This window comes from Notolepis coatsorum, assembly GCF_963971535.1.
Source record: "Notolepis coatsorum genome assembly, chromosome: 15".
NCBI classification, from domain to species: Eukaryota; Metazoa; Chordata; class Actinopteri; order Aulopiformes; family Paralepididae; genus Notolepis; species Notolepis coatsorum.
Window position 1 is genome coordinate 37,189,123 of NC_140179.1, and position 13,312 is coordinate 37,202,434.

Genomic DNA, 13,312 nt, shown 5'->3' on the forward strand with positions numbered 1-13,312 from the left:
GTATACATTGATTGATTGATTGAAACTTTTATTAACAGATTGCAGAATGGGTACAATACAGTACGGCTCAATACACACAACTGCTAAGAGGAGATGCAGACCAGAGAAAGAATTTCGTCTTGTTTACATCAGGGTCCTCCATTTTCAATTCATCAAGACATTATGACATACAAGACATACAAATATACAGTACTATTTAAGAAAAAGAGATCATAAAAAAAATAATACATTCCAAGGGGAAGAAACTGTGGGTGGTTGGGGGGGGGGGTTGGACATTTACCGCGACCAGTTTCTAATTGCAGCCACCCATAGGCTCTTTGAGACAGACAGGCAGGCAGACAGACAGACAGACAGACAGACAGACAGACAGACAGACAGACAGACAGACAGACAGACAGACAACAGACAGACAGACAGACAGACAGACAGACAGACAGACAGACAGACAGACAGACAGACAGACAGACAGACAGACAGACAGACAGACGACAGGCAGGCAGACAGACAGACAGACTTTATTGCCTATATCTATTGTAACATAGCAGCAGGACCGGACGGTATCCCCGGCCGCGTCCTAAAAGTCTGTGCCGACCAACTGGCCCCGGTATTCACTGACATATTTAACCTGTCCTTAGAACAGGCTGTCATCCACACCTGTTTGAAGAAGTCCACCATCATCCCTGTACCCAAAAAATCTACGCCCACTTGCCTCAACGACTACCGCCCTGTAGCTCTCACCTCCATAGCCATGAAGTGCTTTGAGAAGCTAGTGAAGGGCTACATCTGTTCCTCCCTCCCCATCAACCTGGACCCCCTGCAATTTGCATACCGCCCCAACAGGTCACGGAGGACGCCATAGCCCATGTGCTGCACACAGCAGCATCACACCTGGACAAGAGGCAGGGGAACTATGTGAGAATGCTATTCATCGACTACAGCTCAGCATTCAATACCATAGTCCCCTCCAAACTCATAGCCAAGCTCAGGGACCTGGGCTTGAACTATGACCTCTGCCAGTGGGTCTTGGACTTCCTGACGGGCAGACCCCAGGTGGTGAGAGCAGGCAACTGCACCTCCTCATCCATCACCCTCAACATAGGGGCCCCACAGGGCTGTGTTCTGAGTCCCCTCCTCTACTCCCTGTACACACATGACTGTGTGGCTCAGCGGAGCAACAACGCAATCATCAAATTTGCTGACGACACAGTAGTGGTGGGCCTGATCTCTGCAAACGACGAGAGGGCCTACCTGGAAGAGGTCAAGGTCCTGGCGGGATGGTGCCAGGAGAACAGACTCTCCCTGAACGTCAGCAAAACAAAGGAGATGATTGTGGACTTTAGGAGGTCGGGGGTCAAGGACTACAGCCCCCTCAGCATCGACGGGGCACCGGTTGAGAGAGTGAACAGTTTTAAGTACCTCGGAGCCCACATATCCGAGGACTTGACATGGACCACACACATTGACAGTGTTGTGAAGAAGGCACGACAACGCCTCTACTTCCTCAGGCGCCTAAGGAAGTTCCAAGTCAGTCAGAAGATCCTTAAGAACTTCTACTCATGTACAATAGAGAGCATCCTGACTGGCAACATCACCTCCTGGTTTGGGAATAGCACTGCACAAGACCGAAGCAGACTACAAAGAGTGACACGTTCAGCGGAACGCACAATTGGAGGGGGCTTCAACAAGCGGTGCAGGGGTAAGGCTAAGAGAATCATCAAGGACTCCAGCCACCCGAACAACTGCCTCTTTGAACTGCTGCGGTCAGGCAAGCGATACTGGAGTCTCAAGGCGAGCACAGAAAGACTCAGAAGAAGCTTCTATCCCCAGGCCATCAGGCTGCTCAACGAACAATAAACACTATGCAACAACCATCAATGCACACAGCACACACATCCACACGCACACACTCACTTTAAACAAACAACACACTGCAGCACCCACTCTCCACACTTTAGATCACCTAAACACACTATATTGATTGTAAAGGATTTGCACTACAACTTGTACACCTTACTGTAAATTGTACCTAAATTGTACCTCATCCCATTTCTGCTTTGCACTATATAGTATTGTATATTAGTATATTGCATAGTATATTGTATATTGTATGGTAACTCAGTTACTTCTAGTCTGCATCGAACATTGTACATATGTCTATACTGAACACTGGGACCTCTATTTTTACTTCTTTTTACATGCTACTTTATTTTATTTCATACGTATCTTGTCTAGCACAGTCTCTGGAGCGTAACAGTAAGAAGCATTTTGTATAAAAGTATTCTGTACTTCTGTATGACAACTATTAAAGAAACTTGAAACTTGAACATGTAATATAACCGATAGAGCACACAGACTCTCATCTGCACCTTTGTTTACTTTTCTCATATTTTTATATCCAGAGTTAATTATATAGTTTACACTTTATTTCTTCTCATATCTTTATATTCAGATCCAATCTTATTGCCTATATTTACTTCTATTTCTACTATTACCCGGCCCGTACCTGTACCTCCCCTCCTCCGTGTTGCTATGACGCCCCGGCGATCAATAAAGGAACATCTTATCTTATCTCGTTTGATCTTAATGACAGAAGACGATCTTCTACCAGCCAGTACTGTAGTGGTGGCCACACTGCGACCCCAGACCGGGAGGTCAAATGCTAAACGTGTGTGTTTCTCTGCGTTGCTTTAGGGAGTTTGTGAGGACATGACGTACGAGGAGGTGAAGGAGAAGTACCCGGAGGAGTTTGCTCTGAGAGACCAAGACAAGTTCTACTACCGCTACCCTACGGGAGAGGTGCAGCCCCCCCCTCTCTCTCTCTCTTATGTGTGTCGCCCATCACATGTGTGTGTTTGCTGCATGACTAATTGGAGGGCTGACCCCTATTAGTCGACTAATCGGTCGAAAGGAGCCGTAGTAGACTGCCAACCTCTTAGTCGAATACAAAAAAAATAAAAAAAAAATAAAAAAATATATATATATATATATATATATATATTTTTTTTTTATCATTCTTTCCAAAAGAAAAGAGGCATAGAAGCGTGGCTAACGCTAATGGCACACATACCAGAGGCTAACTGCCTACGAAAACAGGCACAGAGGCACTGAAGGAGGATTTCACCCATCTAATGAACACACTAGACTAGACAAATATCAAGATGTATCCATCAGTGGACCAATTGCATGCTTTTGCAGAGGACAAGAAGCCTTCAGTCGACTCCTTCAGACATTAAGCAAGCCCCACAGCCCAAAATGGAATGATAAAAAAAAGAAAAGAATATATACTTTTTTCGACTAATAGTCGACTAACGGCACATTTTTGACAATCATAGTCGACTATCCAAATCCTTAGTCGGGGACAGCCCTACTACATTGCAATGTGTGCTACGAATAAAGACTTATTCAAGTCCAGTTTCTTTCTTTCTCTCTCTCTCTCTCTCTCTCTCTCTCTCTCTCTCTCTCTCTCTCTCTCTCTCTCTCTCTCTCTCTCTCTCTCTCTCTCTCTCTCTCTCTCTCTGTCTCTCTCTATGTGTGTGTGTCTCTCTCTATGTGTGTCTCTCTCTCTCTCTCTCTCTCTCTCTCTCTCTCTCTCTCACTATGTGTTTATTCGTTTTCTTTGCTTGTATGGTCGTGAAATTGTTAATTAAATGTAGCTCTACCTGGTATTAAGAAGGTCTTAAATAAAGTCTTAAATGTAACCTGTTGAAACCTGCGGATACGGGCATTTCTTTTTGTAAAACGGGTCTGAAAACGTAGACTAAAAGCCGCTCTCTTCTGGTCTCCAGTCGTACCAGGACCTGGTGCAGCGTGTGGAGCCCGTCATCATGGAGCTGGAGAGGCAGGAGAACGTGCTGGTGATCTGCCACCAGGCCGTCATGCGCTGCCTGCTGGCCTACTTCCTGGACAAGAGCGCCGGTAAGTTCAAGTTCAAGTTTGTTTATTATTTGTCACAACAAAATACAGAATACTTTATGATGAAATGCTTATTTCTGTATGAGCCCCTGAGAGTGTGCTACATACAGTAAAAAGAAAGTAAGTAAAAAAATAATAATAATATTAAGAAGTAAGTAAAAAGTAAGTAAAGTCAATATACATACAATCTACAATACAGAGTAAAATGAGTAACAGTGAGGTACAATGCAGAAATGAGATGGGGTACAAAACTTAGGGTAGGGTGCAAACGAGGTATGAATGTAGTGCAAATCTCTTTAATAATACAATGTCGGTGATATAGTCGGTGATGAATATAGTGTTGCAATGGATGATAGATGGATGGAGAATAGAAGTTAGAACTATAGCGAATAATTGGTATGAATGTATATATATACATGTAATGAAACACATATATATATACAATGTAACAATAGTATCTAAGGTACATAAGAACATTATTTTTAATTAAAAGAAATAGAGCTAAGGACAACAACAACAACAACAACAACAAATATTATAATAATAAACCCACATTTTCAGAATAGTATATTCTTTCCCCCCAAAACTGGTTTTGACAAAGACTTTCTCATTGGTTCTTCAATGAGTCAAATGTAGGTTATTTCTTATTAAAACGATGTGTAAGTAGGCTGTTGACGAGGCTGTTGATCGGCCCTCAGAGCTCTGTTGACGAGGCTGTTGATCGGCCCTCAGAGCTCTGTTGACGAGGCTGTTGATCGGCCCTCAGAGCTCTATTGACGAGGCTGTTGATCGGCCCTCAGAGCTCTGTTGACGAGGCTGTTGATCGGCCCTCAGAGCTCTGTTGACGAGGCTGTTGATCGGCCCTCAGAGCTCTGTTGACGAGGCTGTCGATCGGCCCTCAGAGCTCTGTTGACGAGGCTGTTGATCGGCCCTCAGAGCTCTATTGACGAGGCTGTTGATCGGCCCTCAGAGCTCTGTTGACGAGGCTGTTGATCGGCCCTCAGAGCTCTATTGACGAGGCTGTTGATCGGCCCTCAGAGCTCTATTGACGAGGCTGTTGATCGGCCCTCAGAGCTCCTCATTTTGTCGGTAATACTAGAATTCCAGCTCGTTCCACCATCGCTCTGTATGAGAGTGTCTGCGAAAATGTAAAACGACAAACGTTCCATAACCGTCTAATGTTCTGATGTTCTGATGTTCTGATGTTCTGATGTTCTGATGTTCTGATGTTCTCCTCGCTGTGGCTGTGTTGCTCCAGATGAGATGCCCTACCTGAAGTGTCCGCTCCACACCGTGCTGAAGCTCACCCCCGTGGCCTACGGCTGCAAAGTAGAGTCCATCTCGCTCAACGTGGAGGCGGTGAACACGCACAGAGACAGACCTGAGGTAAGCCTGATCCAGTGATGTACCTGAACGCATTCATGAACTCGTTCATATTTTGGGCGAACGTGAACTGAACGTTCAAGGCAATGGTAGGGTAAACACTGATAAATAATCACAGTGTGATGGAAATGCCACTATTCTGATTGCTGTCTCTGGTTCTGGCAATACTTTTGACAAATAATAGCTTGCAGCAACGTATTGAAAAAATAACTATAAACTATAAACTAGTTCATTTTTTAAACCATGAACTTTAGTTAAACATTTTGAATTATGAACTATGAACTGAACTAGTTCATTTAAAAATGTGTGAACTGTGAACTGAACTAGTTCATGTAGAAAGTGAACTTTCCCAACACTGGCCTGATCACAACACGCACAGAGACAGACCTGAGGTCAGCCTGGACACACGTACAGGTAGTCCGAATGTTGTCCGATTTTATACATCTCCACATACTATACGAGGTGTATGTTGAATGTCTGAGTGTAATTCAATCTACTCTCTCTCTCTCTCTGCGTCTCTCTCTCTCTCTCTCTCTCTCTCTCTCTCTCTCTCTCTCTCTCTCTCTCTCTCTCTCTCTCTCTCTCTGCAGGAGTTGATGAAGAAGGGCTCTGGCTCTCTGATACGGAGGAACAGCGTGACTCCTCTCACCAGCCCGGGGCCCAACATCAAGAAGCCGCGCATCATCGAGGACCTGGACGAGCTGAGCACCCTGCCGCCACTGGCCCTCTGCGGCCCCTCGCACCTCCCCCTCGCCATGGTCACACAGGTGGGTCTCTCCTCTCACTACACCTCCCCCTCGCCCTGGTCACACAGGTGGGTCTCTCCTCTCACTACACCTCCCCCTCGCCCTGGCCCCACAGGTGGGTCTCTCCTCTCACTACACCTCCCCCTCGCCCTGGTCACACAGGTGGGTCTCTCCTCTCACTACACTAGAGCTGTCCCCGAAGCCTGTTTTTGGGCTTCGAACTTCGTCAGGGTTTTTCGAAACGGACATTCGAACCTTAGTTTTTAATAAAAGAAAATTCAATTTTTTTTTATTAAATCCTCAATTTGTGATTAAAGTGATTAATCTGATTAAATTAGTATTTAAAAAAAAAATTAAATCAACTTTCTTTAATGGATATAACTCATCAGTTTCGTCAACATACATAATCCAGGGCACGGTTGGTACGAAAGTGATGGTGACGTCTTGATGGAGTGCCGAGTGCCAAGCGGATGCAGATAGGCTACATCATTTATGATAAATGTTTTATTCAAATGTTTATGACGAGTCATATACTATAATAGTATAATACTATAATATTAGTAAGGAAGGTCCGAAAGTTCGAACGTTTGGGCTTAGCCCTACACTACACCTCCCCCTCGCCCTGGTCGCACAGGTGGGTCTCTCCCCCGCAAAGCCGCCACTACGCCACCACCCCATGAGCTTAAAGGAAAACTCCAACATTTTGGGAGATTAGCTTATTTGCCATCTACCCTGGAGTTAGACAAGAAGATACATACCTTTTTCTTCTCTGTGCATGCAATAAGCTAATTTCCCAAAATGTTGGAGTGTTACTTTAACACCGCTGTGCTTTTCCATTCATTTTCTCCCCTCCGCTCCCTCTCCGATAACGTTTTCACTCGTCGTCTCGCTCACTCGCTCTTCCACTGCATTCACTCTCGCTTCTCCTTTTCTCTTCACCCCTCCATCCTCCTCTTCCTCACTGAGCTACAGCACTGGCTGGATAAAGTCTGCCTGTAAGTACTCGCTCACACACCGCAACACCGTACGATACTCCCGTCTGTCACTTTTCCCCACATCCCCCCCCCCCTTTTGTTGAAACAAGCTTCCGAGTTGCTAGTTTGTGTCTAGTTGATCCCCCCCCTCCCATAGTTGTGTATGTGCTCATTTCCAACGTAGAATAAAATAGAAGTACTTTATTGATCCCGAGGGAAATTCAGCACTACAGATCGCTCACAATAAACATTTAGGTAGTCAACATTTTTTTCAAATAAGAATACAAATAGTCAAGGATATACATTCTAAAATAATATGAATTTTATATTATTATTAAAAGCTAGACGTCGTCTCATTGTACATTCTAAAATATACAGTAATATACAGTAAAATGTACAGTAAAAATGTAAGATGTAAATGTAAGTCACGTGTTCCTCAGAAAATACCCAGAATGCTTTTTGTTTCTCTCCCAGGGAGCTCACGTGGCCTCGTAGTGCGAACCTCACCTCCCAGTCAGCATTCCATTCGGGCCCCTCACCTCCCCTCCCCTCGCTTTCCTTTCCCTCCCCTCCCCTCCCCTCCCTCCCTCCCGTGCCGGGCATTCCTCTTGTCACGTTGTAGTGTCACACGGGCGTTTGCTATCTGCACGTTACCATGGCGACACACTGTGCTCACTGTCCTGTCCTCCTTGTCGCCGTACCGTCTTCCACTATCTGAGAGTGGTGCCTCTCGTGGTCCTCCAGAGGTAAAGACGGCGTGCGTGCGTGTGTGTGTGTGTGTGTGTGTGTGTGTGTGTGTGTGTGTGTGTGTGTGTGTGTGTGTGTGTGTGTGTGTGGGTGGGTGTGGGTAGATGTGACTCTCACAAGTCCATACTTAGTCAGCCTGGGTGAATTCATTCAAGGGTGATACGTAGGTGGCTTACTAGTTGTGTCCGCAGAGTAAACGAGAACGGGAAGAGAAAGCCTTGGGGGGAATACCTGTGTGTGGAATCTATCTCCGTCAGGTTAATTCATAAATACTGGTAGGGTTAACGCACAAGGCTATCTTAAAGGGACACTTCACAAAAAATAAAAAAAACATTGCACATAATCTCACACACATCAGAAAACTCAGTTTCGCACACGTTCATTTGGTAATTGAGTTTGAGTATGGCCACTAGTGATGATATAGCTCAATGAAATGATGTAGATGAAAAAATAGCAATACCTTGTCTTATAGGGACTGCTACCTTATCATTTCACTGAGCTGTATCATTTCATTGAGATAATCTCACTGCTACCTTATCATTTCATTGAGATTAACACAACACAAGCATTCACTGCCCACGATGACATCACTGGTGGCCATATTCAAACTTTCATTACAGGTATATATACATTCATACCATTACAAACTAATGCCCTCAGGCCGTCGATACAGAGCTTCATCATTAAACAAAAGGGGCTTAGGTAGCTTCTGGGCCAACCTCCATCAGACTGCTGAACACCTAGTCCCCCTCCCCCCAAGGACTTTGGACTACTTAAAATAGACTCCCCCTTCCACCTGGTGGACATATATCACCTGTACTACTATTATTTATTATTTATATACATATAGAACTGCTCCACATGGATTTTTAATATATCATGCTTTAAGTACTGTAGTTTTAATGTAGTTGGTGTTTTTCTTTTTAATATAGTGGTCTTTTTACTGTAGTTAATTTTTTTTTTTTATAGTGGTGAGTGTCTATGTATTGTGACTGTATGTTTGTCTTTCAACCACTGCACAAATGAAGTTCCGAAAGGAAAATAAAGTAATTTTAAGTTTGAACTTCGAAGTACCAATTATTCGCCTGTTCTATTCTCCATCCATCTATCATCCATTGCAACACTATATTATCACCGACATCCAAGTTGGGGGATCCCCTTTGAACAGCCCATCTGAGGTTTCTCTCCTCCACACCGCCTGTGGTGCTTTTTCCCCTATTGCTAGGTTTTTAGTGAGTCGTTCCTTATCTTCATTGGGGAAAGTCTGGGAGTGTCGCATATTTGGATTTGATCTTTTGTGATGTTTCTTCTTGACTTGTACAAGAAGACTTTGCACAGTCCATGGGGCTATTCCATGTGATCTTGGGCTATACAAATACATTTGATTTGATTTACTCGCAATAACTGTCAAACTAAATGAACGTGTGCGAAACCGTTGAGAGTTTTTGGATGTGTGTGAGAATATGTGCAAAACAAACCAGCATTTCTGGTGAAGTGCCCCTTTAAGTGTGTTCCCACCGCTAGCTAGCTTGTCATCGCGCTCTTATGACCCTGATAGTTTTCACACACTCTATATATATATACCTGCTTATACGTGTCACACCAGGCAAGGAGGACATAGATGTAAGCTGTGATTTACAGGATTAGCGGAGGACTGTGAGACGCAGACACCAGGCGCGGTCGTGTCTCTCGCCGCCTTTCTCGCCATTGGCGTTCGCCGGTGTCTTTTTTCTTGACCGTCTTGTGTTTGTATTTTTTGTTCCTCTCCCAGAATTTGAAGAGGAGGACGACCGATCGCCACGACGTCATGCAGCCCTGCCAATGAGATCGCACCGCCGCGTCACCTGACCCGCTGACAGACGATTCCAGGAAGTGGATCGTTGAGACGTCCAAAAATCACAGAACTGACATTTTTGTTTAGTTTTGTCCCCCTCCGTGTCCTGACACATCACATTCTCTAGTTTGAACAGTCAGACAAGTCGAGACAGTGTGTGTCTGTGTGTCATCTGATTTCGAGCAGATCTGTTTCTAATCTGTTTAGTGTTTCACTAAGATTCCGGTGAACGTGACTTTTTGTACATAGCGTTAAAGTCTGCAGGGAATGAAAGAGGGAGTAGCTGATCAACCAGCCGCCCCCTCAAGCCTCGTTCCTTTAATAACATCAAGACAAACTGACATTGGCCTTTTAAAGATCCGCTTTCGTCCGGCTATTTCTGGTTCTTCTTCCGGTTTCAGAAGCACCTGGGTTGAGCGACTAGTACCGCACACCTTTAAAGGGCGTGACTCAGACAACCAGATGGCGTTCCATTATGTCACATGTCTAGGGATCTTTAAAACATTTATTAAAAAGGGATTATTTTAGTTTACAATGTAAACTATCTACCCTAGGCTACCTACCTTTGGATGCTTCGATTTAATTTTTTCAATACTTCTTCTAAAATGTGCGGAAAGGCTCGAGTGCGAGTGCCGCAATGTCGTTCCGTCAACTTAACCGTATCTTTGTGCTCACGTGCTCCGAGATGAATTTCGTTAATTTTGCACAGCGAGGATGAGATTTTTAGTTCTCGTAACGAGTTCTAACGAAGTTCCGCGCCTCAGCGCCTCTGTGGTGCTTGTTTTTTTTTTTTTGTTTTTTTTTTTTTTTGTGTGTGTTTTTGGTAGATCTTTTATTGTTTTTTTTGCTACCGGGCAGTCCGGTAGAGAGAGAGGAATAATGGGAGATAGGCGGGGGAAGACATTCGGCAAAGGTCACTGGGTCTGGGAGTCGAGCCCGGGACGGCCGTGTTGCACTGCAGCGCTGTATGTGGTGTGCCACCCTGGCGCCCTGTAGTGCTTGTTCTGCAAGCCCATCGCTGCTTCTGTCTTCTTCCCGTTGTTGTCGCTGGACGGTGATGCCGCTGCATGTAGACGGGCAGCTAGATGTCGTCTACTTGCCGTTCGCCGCCTCTCGGCGCGGACGGACGTTTTTTAAAGCTCGCTGCGTCGCCTCAAGCGGCTTCACCTTTTGTCCGTTGAAGCGCACGTCTGTCTTTTCATTCTGCTCGGTTTCAACACTAACGGTTCGTTCCCAACCAAAGGCAGCCAGGTCTGGCAGCGCGGCTGCTTACAATTCATCTTCGACGTGGAGGAGCGTACGCAGCCGCGAGGTACAACACCCAGATACTGCATACACTCCTCTGCATTGGAAATTAATCGAATGCAAGACTTGGCTGCCCTTTACACGATCAATCAAAGACTACAGGGTATACATCAGACCGGCTGTGCCTACTTTTGGGGGAAACACAGACACTGTTCCTATTGACCGCCATTGTATCTGGCCTGTATATATGTAACGGTTGTGACATCGTCACCTTAAACTTCGATGCCCCGAGGGAGTTTCGACCCCGGGTCTCCCACGCCGCGGGCAACAGCACAGACCGCTATACCAAGAAGTGAACTCACTGCTTTGCAACGTGTCTATGTGTCTTTTGAGGATGAGAGTGAGTTTAACCCATAGCACCGCTACTCACCCCAGTCACTTCACAACATCTGAAGTCCTTCGTGACTGCGCTTCGCGGTACCATCCGTTACATATAAAACTGTCGGCAGAACGCTGACATTGTTTGAAAGGGATGTTTTTTTAGTGCATCATGTTAAGCGAAGCAATTGCTTTCGACACTGGCCACCATTGAGCGTTCACTCAGTGAAAAGTTAGGTTTGGTCCGTTTTCAGGCCTATTTCTCCAGTCAGCTGCAAGATATTTCCTCATTTCCCTACCTGGACATTTAATATCATGCTTATGAATCTCCAAGGGACCTAAAACTGAGAAGTAATGACTAATTCTGGGCCTTGATGGTCTTCGGCGTGATTTATATCCCTGTTTTGTCCTAAAGTTGTAGATTATGAACAAACATCTAATCCCTGTTTATTCCTCGAGTTGTTTCCCCCCCCAAAAAAGAGGCGTGGCGTTCAGAATTCAGCGCGGAAGTCGTGTTTCCGGTCTGACGTCTCACTCCGCGGTCGTCTGCACAGATCGGACTTTCCTTTCGTTAGACCAGCTGCTCACCTATATTTTTGTTCTAACAGTACTCGCCGTTAATCAGTGATATCCTCTGTAAATGTTGATGTAAATATGAAGGACGGTGGGATATGAACGATAACTCTCTTTGGAGTATTTTAATGTGTGTTGTTGTTGTTTTTCTTTTTGGGAGAATATTTTTTACTGTTTTCGTTTGAGTCATTCGCACTCAAACGGAAAGGTCTGCGAGGAAGAGAGGAGACTCTAAAACCGCAGTGATACTTTTTGTGAATCTACTTGGTTTTCCGATACTTGGAACAATTTTTGTTTTTGTAAGACACTTTTTTATTATTCTATTTATTTATTTTCCAAACGTAGATTTGGATGATGGTTCCGGGGGGCGAGAGAGGCACTTTGTCTGAACCTGAGACTGTGTACGACCTCATTACGGCAAAGCGGCCTCAGAGACGATAACATGTGTAATAGTGTATACTTTGCATCCGCTGGACCAATAAATCTACTCCAGGAAAATCTGTTGTTTTGTTATTATTTATTTTCACTGGGGCCCCTTACAAATGGTAAATGGTGCATTTATATAATGCTTTTATCCAAAGCTCTTTACAATATTTGTTACTCACATTCACCCATTCACACACCGACACCATGCAAGGCCAACCTGCTCATCGGGAAGCAACTGTAGTTAAGTGTCTTGCTCAAGGACACGCTGCCCGGGAGGACTGGGAATCAAACCGGGAACCTTCTGACTACCAGACGACTGCTCCTCCTTATCAATATCCATATCGTCTCTCACACACCCCGGTGTGATTCATACACACACTCACGGAACCTTTTTACGGTAGGCATTGTGAACGTTTAACGGAACTATTTTGGTACAGTGTGTGTGTTCAAACATCCTGCCGCTGTCGCACTCATCTGGACGTGACTCACGGTTCACATGACTTCCTCCTCAGCGCCCATCGTTATCACAGGTGTTTTCCGTTTGTTACAGAATCACACACGGAGTGTAGAATGTCCCTCTGATCGTTTATGATACTGAGGCCAGGCCTGCTGGCCAGTAGGACTTACTACCATAGTGTTTTTACACCTGTATCACTGTACATATTAATACTACAACTCTGTACATACATCTGATTAGCACTATTACTCAGTAGTACTCGTTTATATATTTTATACCCAGTTTAATCACCTGTACACTTCCAGAAGGGTGAAACGGTGAAAATAGATTATAGAATTATAGATAATTGATTGATTGATTGATTGAAAACTTTATTAACAGATTGCAGAATGGGTACAATAGAGTACGGCTCAATACACACACTTGTTAAGGGGATGCAGACCAGAGAAAGACTTTCGTCTTGTTTACATCAGGGTCCCCCATTTTCAATTCATAATGACATTTATGACATACAGGTAGACATATATATATAGTGGTAGGCTATACACTGTGTGATGAAAATGAAAAATATCAAACCTTTAGTGATGAATTCTATTCGATTAGATTCAAATGTATTGTCATCATACAACACAAGTAC

General features: G+C 44.5%; 1 pseudogene across 1 annotated transcript in view; it reads left to right on the forward strand.

Moving 5' to 3' along the window:
- Positions 1 to 12,260, forward strand: part of LOC311242018 (6-phosphofructo-2-kinase/fructose-2,6-bisphosphatase 3-like) — a 23,974-nt pseudogene extending 11,714 nt beyond the window's left edge. The window contains exons 8-13 of the transcript XR_014620992.1: positions 2,591 to 2,651; positions 2,692 to 2,796; positions 3,786 to 3,915; positions 5,171 to 5,298; positions 5,886 to 6,062; positions 9,534 to 12,260. The product of XR_014620992.1 is annotated as a 6-phosphofructo-2-kinase/fructose-2,6-bisphosphatase 3-like (transcript). The remainder of the gene's footprint in view (positions 1 to 2,590; positions 2,652 to 2,691; positions 2,797 to 3,785; positions 3,916 to 5,170; positions 5,299 to 5,885; positions 6,063 to 9,533) is intronic.
- The last annotated feature ends 1,052 nt before the right edge of the window (positions 12,261 to 13,312 follow it).